The 10,349-nt window shown below is 35.9% G+C and overlaps 1 long non-coding RNA gene across 1 annotated transcript; it reads left to right on the top strand.

Annotated features, from left to right (window-relative positions):
- Positions 1-6,095: 6,095 nt before the first annotated feature.
- On the top strand, positions 6,096-7,476 carry LOC130421017 (uncharacterized). Its single transcript, XR_008906745.1, has 2 exons — positions 6,096-6,778; positions 6,900-7,476. It is a non-coding gene; the product is annotated as an uncharacterized LOC130421017 (long non-coding RNA).
- The last annotated feature ends 2,873 nt before the right edge of the window (positions 7,477-10,349 follow it).

Below are 10,349 nucleotides of genomic sequence, written 5' to 3'. Positions count from 1 at the left end.
TATTGATGCCTACACATTGTCCAGTTAAATTATTTCTAGAATCTGAACAGAGCACTAAATTAGTAACCTAACTTTTAAACCAGCAGAATATTGCTTTTAGCTCTGAACTCAATAGTTATAGGCATTAATCATAGGCCAGTGATTGAATAAAATTAAAAAATGAATTAAAAATTTATATTAAGCTAATTCCTAATTTCGACTAAATCATAAGTTTAATTGAGATCGTATTCTGACGGAATCACATTCAATAGTCATACATCAATTTCTTCTATTTTTTCATCTCAAGAATAGCGGATCAGTCGATCCTGAGGATGGAAATACCACAGGTCAAACCTTTATCCATGATGGTGACCAGCCCTTGTATCCGGGAGCCAAACTTTCAAAAGGTGAAAGTCTAACCGCACTTCTGAGCTACATGCTACGCCACCATGTGACCAAGGCAGGATGTCAGGATTTACTGGATTTGCTTCAGATGCTTCTCCCTGAAAATAGTTTACCCTCTACCAACTACCTGTTCAATCGAGCTTTTGACCAAACCAGCTGGCAGTTACATCATTACTGTCTTAATCCTGATTGTGGAGCTTACATTGGTATACTAGATGTTGAGAGCGTACTCTGTCCAATGTGTGATACAGAATGCAATGTATCAGAACATTTGGGTAAGGGTTATTATTTCATGTACACATGGTACCTGCACTCTGGTTTGGTCAAACAAAGCCAAAAATGGAAAGCTTTTTGAAACCATTCATAGAGGATTGTCGATCGTTAGAAAGTGAAGGTGTTGTGTGGTACAACACTGCGAAAAAAACATATGAATGTTCCAAAGTCGCTACCATTCTATGCACTGTTGACTCTGTTGCAAGGGCTCCTGTGCAAAATATTAACCAGTTTAATGGGGCACATGGCTGCAATTTTTGTACTCACCCTGGAGAAAGAGTGGAAAAGGGTGATGGATTTACCAGGGTCTACCCTCTCTCAGTTCAATTGTACTTCATTTTACTACAGTTGTATTTGTGTACTGCAATTTTACTGCATTTGTACTTCATTGTACTGCAGTAAACCTATAGTTATTTTTTGTAAGGGTAACCTTGACATATTTTGCCAAAAAAAGGTTTTAAGAGAATCACTAATAAACATATTCATTTTAAGTTTTATAGTTTTTCTATAAATAAAGCAGTATTGTTATACATAAAAATCAGTTTCTCACTCCTGAGAACTTTTTTATTAAAACTGCCGTAAATTGTTTCGAACAGAAGTAGACGGAGTTTCACGCATGCGCGGAAAAAATCGTGTTTGCCGTAAATTATTTCGGCCAGAAGTAGACGCACTTTCGCGCATGCGCGGAACAAATCGTGTTTCCGGGACGGATCGGGTAGCGACACGCGGAACAAATCGTGTTTGCCGTAAATTATTTCGGGCGGAAGTAGACGCACTTTCGCGCATGCGCGCAACAGATCGTGTTTCCGGGACGGATCGGGTAGTGACATGTACCACAACATCCACATGCAAGGCGGTGTCTGTTGTGTACTCGTTTTTTATTTACACATATGTCAAATCAACTCAGCCACACGCATGCTTGTCGCTACCCGATCCGTCCCGGAAACACGATTTGTTCCGCGCATGCGCGAAAGTGCGTCTACTTCCGGCCGAAATAATTTACGGCAAATACGATTTGTTCCGAGCATGCGTGAAACTCCGTCTACTTCTGTTCGAAACAATTTACGGCAGTTTTAATAAAAAAAGTTGTTTGTCCATACCGGAAATATTTTTTTAAATAAACTCTGTATAAAAAAAGAGCAATTAACATCAAAAGACATCAAACATATTACAAATGATAATGGTTTGGTGAAACGTACGGAGGGATACACAAGGAATCCTGTAAAGAGTGAAAAGTAGTTTTTCTCTAATAATCTTTATGTTTCTTTTTATTATATTTTTTGATTCCAAGAAAATACAATATGACAAAATAGTGAGAAACTGATTTTTATATATAAAAATACTTCTTTATTTATAGAAAAACTATAAAATTTAAAATGAATATGTTTATTAGTGATTCTCTTAAAACCTTTTTTTTTGGCAAAATATGTCAAGGTTAATATGTGGCACAAATTGATAACCTAATTAGATTATTGAAATCCTTACATGGTTGCCCTTGACAAGCAGGATTTTCAGAATTCATCCAATTTATTTGTACATTTGTTCCTTATTTTCTTTAGTCATTCTCTAAATCTCAACCTCCCACCCAGCCTCTCTCAGTCACACAATCAAACATCTATTCATTTACTTAAATTGCTGATTAAGGAACAGGGCATTGACCTTACTTTTCTAATATTTTAACAAATGTCTGCATTTAAGAAACACACAGAAAAAGTTATTTATGTATTTATTACATTTATTTACACATTTGGTTATTCCAAACAACCACCCAAACCCCACCCACCCACCCACTCAGTCAACCTAACGACGCTCTGAAGGACTGACTAGAGAAATTTCTGAAGTCGTTCATAAAACACAAACGAATCCATAGCGCTGTAAACCATTTTTGTACTCTCCAACATCGCCACTAACAGACTGTCGTAAAACATCTAAGATAACAGGAAGTGGCGCCAATTAGAACGCATCGAGTCAACTGTCGTGAAAATGGGAATTACCGGAAGTAGACGCACTTTCGCGCATGCGCGGAACAAATCGTGTTTCCGGGACGGATCGGGTAGCGACAATGCTGACATTCTGAACAGCGACTTATACTTCCCGTTTCCCAAGATGCATCGAACTTTTCTTAAAGGTACAGAACATCATTCCAGTACATGACAGTGTGTCACCCTCTATTCCTCACTGCCAGAAACAGACACCTCTCCCAACTCCTTCCTACCGGGCACCTTTATTCCTCTAGCCACACCCCTTGTCTTCAGCAACTCCCTCGGTCGTACCCGCTACACTCCTGCAAAGTAGCTTTGGAACAATCCACATAGTGAAAAGCGGTAAATAAAATTTATTAGAACATCAACTTAATGAGAAATGAAACGAGTGGATGAAATCTTTGAAGAGCGCACATAAAGACAGAAACACGTGCATTAAACATGAGAACTGTTACGGTGACTCTGCACTGGACATCTTTCTAACATAAACAACGTTTAACCAGGGCGAATGAATGAGTGGATGAAATTATGGATGACTGCACATACATAGAATGCTGTGGTGAACACGGGGAGCTTAAACGAGCATGCACCAAGCGCCAGATGTGTTACTGAGGCTGCGTCCGAATACCCTCACTTTCGGACTTTTCGCTTGACTACTTTCATGACGTATTTCCTGTTTTTGGGCTAAGTGTTCTAGTGGGCATGAAGATCCCAAGTGAGCATGTAGTATTTATAACCCGATGGGACACATTTAGCAAATGAAAACATATGACATTAATTAATGTGGTGTTTCTTATTATGAGATTAAAAGCAGTTCACAAAATACATAACTCTAGAGTTTTCACCAATAAAATATGTAACACTACATTTTACTACAAAATTATATGTAATATCTAATTATACAGTGAAGTCAGATTTATTTTTATAGCGCTTTGTTTGTATTCTATCAAAGCAGCTGTAGCCTAAAAAACAAAAAACAAAAGAAAAACACATGTAAGCCAAACATAGAATAAAAAAGATATAACCTTAAAAAGTGGTGCTATAACATATCAATATTTTGACAACACAAGGTTATATTACATCGGTGTACAAAACCTTTCCGTTCACTTATTTTCATTCACTTTTTCCCTATACAGTGGAATGTCATTCGCTATATTGAGAATGGTGAAGGAGTGAGCGAGGGAGTGGTTTCAGACACAGCATGGTTCTCTGTACCACCAGTAAGCAGTTATAAATATTGAAAATATGTATCTTGCGCTAGAGAAGTGGTAGATAGATTACTTTATTGCATTTTTGGGAGAACCATTTTAAGTTCGATTTTAACAGTGTATGAATACTGTACTTCTTAATAAAACGATTTAAATAATCACCAGTAGGACATGAGGAAGTCTCTTTCAGCAGCGGCTTTGTGGTCCCTCCTCGTCACGGTGCAAATAAACGTGACTGCAGTTCCAGCGCCGGTGTTGTACCGAAATCCGACTCCCCGGACAAATCATACTCCCCTCGCGTGCACGCGCATTATTCACATTTGATAGGCGGAGTTAAGAGTTCTGTTTGCTGCGATTCTATTTCGCTCTTCTACCCCAGGAATGAATGTGTAAATTAGTCGTTGTCAAAGTCCTAAAATCTACGATCACCAAGAGATGTTAAGCAATACTAAGGATTAAAGATGGGTCAAGTAAATAAACACACAACAGCATAGATCGATTTAGCTCGCTTGTGGAAACAATATCTTCAAGACCAACCGGAAAATTTTACATGGATTATCACAGTAAAGGGATAGTAATGTTTTTTATGCAGACTAATTTGGATGCCCGATGTCATTTATTTGTGCACAACTTTGTTCCAAAAAGTAATGTCACGATATCTTTGGATTCGTGGATGACGTTTTGCTGTTGTAATGTTACTAGTTCACACCGTCTTTCAAATAACTTGTAGGCTGATCCTTTACATTTCCTTTGATACTTGCATATGAACGTCATTTAAAAATACAAATATTCAGTCATTGAAGTATAGAGAAATAAATGTATCTCTTTTTTTAAGGATTTTTCCCTTCTGTTACATTTTGTATGACCAATGAAATCACGATTAAAAGACAAAACAAACAGTTTTCAATTGTCTTCCATTTTGATAACATTGAAAATGCGTTATGAGTTATGAAAATACAAAATATGAGTTATTTTGTATCAGGCTTTTTAACAGACCATTCTAGATTCCTCTATTTCTTTTCAGGTCTAAATATTCTATTCAATGTATGTTTTTCTAACCTTTGTGTATTGTTAAAAAGCTGGAACAAGAAGCACTTCATTTCTTTAATATATCTTTGGTTGGTGGCCTCGTGACCATTAAGCTTTAGTTTTACTAGAACGAGTTTAATGGGGGAGAAAAATTTCAAAAATTTTAAACTTACACCTGCCAAAAATGTACTTCCCTCTTAATCTCACTTTAATATTATCACAGGACCATCACATATAAGATACTGACACATCTTTATATAGAGGTTGAGTCTTTAAAAGCATTTGACTCTAGCTTCAATACAGTGGGTTTATTATAGGGGGAATAATTTCCACAGCAATAACCAATATACCCGTTGAAAATGTACTCCCCTCTTAATCTCACTTTAATATTATCACAGGCACGTCACATATAAGATACAGACACATCTTTATATAGAGGTTGAGTCTTTAAAAGCATTTGACTGTAGCTTCAATACAGTGGGTTTATTATAGGGGGAATAATTTCCACAGCAATAACCAATATACCCGTTGAAAATGTACTCCCCTCTTAATCTCACTTTAATATTATCACAGGCACGTCACATATAAGATACAAACACATCTTTATATAGAGGTTGTGTCTTTAAAAGCATTTGACTCTAGCTTCAATACAGTGGCTTTATTATAGGGGGTATAATTTCCACAGCAATAACCAATATACCCGTTGAAAATGTACTCCCCTCTTAATCTCACTTTAATATTATCACAGGCACGTCACATATAAAATACTGACACATCTTTATATAAAGGTTGAGTCTTTAAAAGCATTTGACTGTACACTCTAAAAAATGCTGGGTTATTTGTTTAACCCAACAGCTGGGTTGAGCCTGTTGGGTCATTTTGTTGGGTTATTTTCTTAGTGTTGGGTCATTTTTTGAGTAACCCAAACGCTGGGTTACCAGTCTGGTCCAATTGAGTGACAGTTGAGAGAGTAAACCCCTCCCACTCCTCTACGCATCAGACAAACTTTACCTTCGCGGGCATTTTGATCCACTTCATCTCGGAAAGCTGTTATTCGGAGAATAAAAGGTATGTTTTACGAGTTTTTAATGTATAAAACTATTACTGTAAAAAAAATGCAAAAGTATGCAAAATTCGGTTGTTCGCATTAGGTTTGAAAGTAACGTTACAATCTAGCTTCGTTAGCTTTGGATAGCTAGTCTGTAACGTTATGCCCACGTTGTTCTAATTTAAAGCTTTTTAATCATTTAAACTTCCTTTTTGGTGAACATTTCCTCTGAAATGTGTGACTTGTGTGAGGAATTTAGTTCAGTAACTTACGCAACTTGATATTAGTTTAAGGTCGACACGAGAGCGACGTGGCAAAAGCAAACATCCAGCTCATTTTTTTTTATAAATACCGCTAATGTTCGGTGACGGAACTTAGATTTAAGAGTCTTTTAGACGAGAATGTTGTTGTTAAGAACTCAAATACGTGATTTATATATAAACATAACGCCTCTTTGAGATTTTGTTAAGACGCTGTCGGAGGTGTGAGCTTCAGGCTGTCAGCGGTCGTGTCTCCGTGGAGAGCAGCTCTATCTCGGCCATTGCTTCGGGAATAGCCGCTGGCTCTTATAACGTTAGTGGTTAACAATGCGATATAGTTAATTTTGGGTATATGAGACGAACAATTGTTGCTCTTTTTAGACTTAAACTTATTCCCGAGTGTGTCGAATTAGTGAAGGGTTGTTTTAACGTTTATAATATTATTTTTTAAGACTGTATTTCGCTTTCTGTACTAGATCCCACTCTTCTTTTTCCCCCCACTGACAGGTTGCAGAATAACAGCTAATATTAATGGATCATTCTATTCAAGAGAATGTCAACTGGAACGTGGATGTTTTCATAACAGGCTTAAAGGTAAACATTATTTAGGTAAAATGTTAATGTACTTCTTTATATGTTTATTATAATCCATTGTGCTCTGGGTTGGCCAGTTTCCTTACATTCTTCTATTGTCTCTTTTCTTGTCTCTTTATAGATGAACAAATTGATAAAGAAACCCTCCTGCTGGACATCCACTTCCAAAAGTGCACACCACACTGTTGTCTACAACTCCTAGGAAAAGAATCCTCTTAAGTAAGACTGCTCCATGGATATGTCAGGTTAAGCAGTGCTGAAACCGAAAGAACTAACACTATTTAAAATGTTTTGTGAGTTTATATGAAGAGGAAAGTTACGGTGTCCCTTTTTCACATCCATAACGCTTGTTTATTTCTTTTTTTATAGAAAACTTGTGCATAGACTTATATTTTAACATATAAATGCGGTTCTATTAACAAGGGTTTAGTAAAATACTTTTTATAGCGTTTTGAAGTGTTAAGTTGTCTAACTATTTATATTTACTTGTGCCACTTTAATAACCTTGTTAAATGTATATGTTAAAATCTAAACTAATGTAATTTATTGAAATTAATGTTCTTTAAATATGTATAAACATACATTTCATCAAAGTGTTTTATATGCCATTTTATTGTTCATTGAGCATAACATATTGCATGTTTTTATGAATTCCTTTTGTCTTGCATTTTGATCCTTAATAAAACTATTGATTCTTACTGATGCCTCGAGTTTTTCTCTGTGATTTTGTTATTATTATTTTTAAACATTTCGGGTTTGTTTTAAACCATCAATGTAATTTTTAAGCAAAAGTTGATTTAAATAAAACAACCCAGCATGTTGGGTCAAAGATTTAACCCAACTGGCTGGGTTAAAATAACCCAACGCTGGGTTTGTCCATATTTGACCCAATGTTGGGTTACCAAAATAACCCAAATTGGGTTATTTTAACCCAGCCTTTTTTTAGAGTGTAGCTTCAATACAGTGGGTTTATTATAGGGGGTATAATTTCCACAGCAATAACCAATATACCCGTTGAAAATGTACTCCCCTCTTAATCTCACTTTAATATTATCACAGGCACGTCACATATAAGATACAGACACATCTTTATATAGAGGTTGAGTCTTTAAAAGCATTTGACTGTAGCTTCAATACAGTGGGTTTATTATAGGGGGTATAATTTCCACAACAATAACCAATATACCCGTTGAAAATGTACTCCCCTCTTAATCTCACTTTAATATTATCACAGGCACGTCACATATAAGATACTGACACATCTTTATATAGAGGTTGAGTCTTTAAAAGCATTTGACTGTAGCTTCAATATAGCAGGTTTATTATAGGGGGTATAATTTCCACAGCAATAACCAATATACCCGTTGAAAATGTACTCCCCTCTTAATCTCACTTTAATATTATCACAGGCACGTCACATATAAGATACAGACACATCTTTATATAGAGGTTGAGTCTTTAAAAGCATTTGACTGTAGCTTCAATATAGAAGGTTTATTATAGGGGGTATAATTTCCACAACAATAACCAATATACCCGTTGAAAACGTACTCCCCTCTTAATCTCACTTTAATATTATCACAGGCACGTCACATATAAGATACTGACACATCTTTATATAGAGGTTGAGTCTTTAAAAGCATTTGACTGTAGCTTCAATATAGCAGGTTTATTATAGGGGGTATAATTTCCACAGCAATAACCAATATACCCGTTGAAAATGTACTCCCCTCTTAATCTCACTTTAATATTATCACAGGCACGTCACATATAAGATACAGACACATCTTTATATAGAGGTTGAGTCTATAAAAGCATTTGACTGTAGCTTCAATACAGTGGGTTTATTATAGGGGGTATAATTTCCACAACAATAACCAATATACCCGTTGAAAACGTACTCCCCTCTTAATCTCACTTTAATATTATCACAGGACCATCACATATAAGATACTGACACATCTTTATATAGAGGTTGAGTCTTTAAAAGCATTTGACTCTAGCTTCAATACAGTGGCTTTATTATAGGGGGTATAATTTCCACAACAATAACCAATATACCAGTTGAAAATGTACTCCCCTCTTAATCTCACTTTAATATTATCACAGGCACGTCACATATAAGATACTGACACATCTTTATATAGAGGTTGTGTCTTTAAAAGCATTTGACTCTAGCTTCAATACAGTGGCTTTATTATAGGGGTATAATTTCCACAGCAATAACCAATATACCCGTTAATAATGTACTCCCCTCTTAATCTCACTTTAATATTATCACAGGCACATCACATATAAAATACTGACACATCTTTATATAGAGGTTGTGCTTCAGATTAATATAACCACAGGCACATCCTAGATGTCAGGTGGCCCTATATAAACCTTTGTGATGGGCATGCAATTGTGATGGACATTCATTAGCCAAATTTCATTGGCCTTTTCTATAGAGGTCAGAGTTGATTGGTTCTCTGGGGCGAACCCCTTCTGTCGTTCACGACACAACGTCGAGAGACAGACAGAAAGGGAACTGAAAATTAAAGAAAAGAAAATAATAAATCAATGCAAATACTCAAATGAAATAAGACTTAAAGACAAAAACATTACAGTAATTAAGTATAAAATTTAATTCACATTTTGATTCACATGTAAATAATCCTTCACGTATAGTAGCATGTGACTATGGAACCATCTAGTTTTTACTATCCATTGAGTGAGTAACAAAATAAAAAAATATCATTATAGTACACGCAAGAAAACTTAACATTCATATATAAAACACATAAATAATAATCTATATGTGATGACACAAGAATTTGCATGGGCAAACTAAATACATTAGTTTGCAGTGATGTGCATTATAGCTGTGACTCACATGAATATTGTACAGCTTGTTAAGCGACTGAAGTCATTCCCTGTAAATGCATTTGAAGTTAGATAATTAATGTGGCTTTGGAGACGGTCCCTAAATTTACGATAATCGAACGTCCAGAGTGAAACCAACTATGGTAGTGAACAAATACTGAATTTGTAAAACTTTTAACTGCATAAGTTGGCAAAACTAAATAACACTTAATAATAGTACAAAATATAGTACGCCTTCTTGTTATTTTCCTTCACGTTGTTCCATTACAGACGGATAGCTTCGTTTTGCCATGGCCAAATGAAAAGACTCATTATCATTATGCGGAGGTCGTCATCATCACCTGTTCGCGCTGCATGATGTCCAAATGTGTCACAGTTTATTAAATAAATTAAGAATTACATTTTTTTCAAAGAATTCTGTAAAGTTTGTAACATAACACTCCGGAGCCAGAAAGTTGAATACGCGTCTTGTTTACACTAAAGTGTTTTTCATTCGGTTCTCGAGGGGCAGGGTTGGTGCAGGGGTCCTAAGCAACTTGCGTAGTTTGCGTATCGGAACGATCGGCTCTGGGCAAGTCATATCCGTAACGGACACATCTTAACGAAGCCATTAAAGGAATCTTTAGCTTCAATGCGGTGGTTTTACGTGGTCAGTAAAATCACCACAATTATATCGATTACACCTTCCAAAGGAATGATGTTTTTT

This window comes from Triplophysa dalaica, chromosome 5 (assembly GCF_015846415.1).
Source record: "Triplophysa dalaica isolate WHDGS20190420 chromosome 5, ASM1584641v1, whole genome shotgun sequence".
In the NCBI taxonomy this organism is placed as follows: Eukaryota; Metazoa; Chordata; class Actinopteri; order Cypriniformes; family Nemacheilidae; genus Triplophysa; species Triplophysa dalaica.
This window is presented reverse-complemented; position numbering and strand designations above follow the sequence as displayed.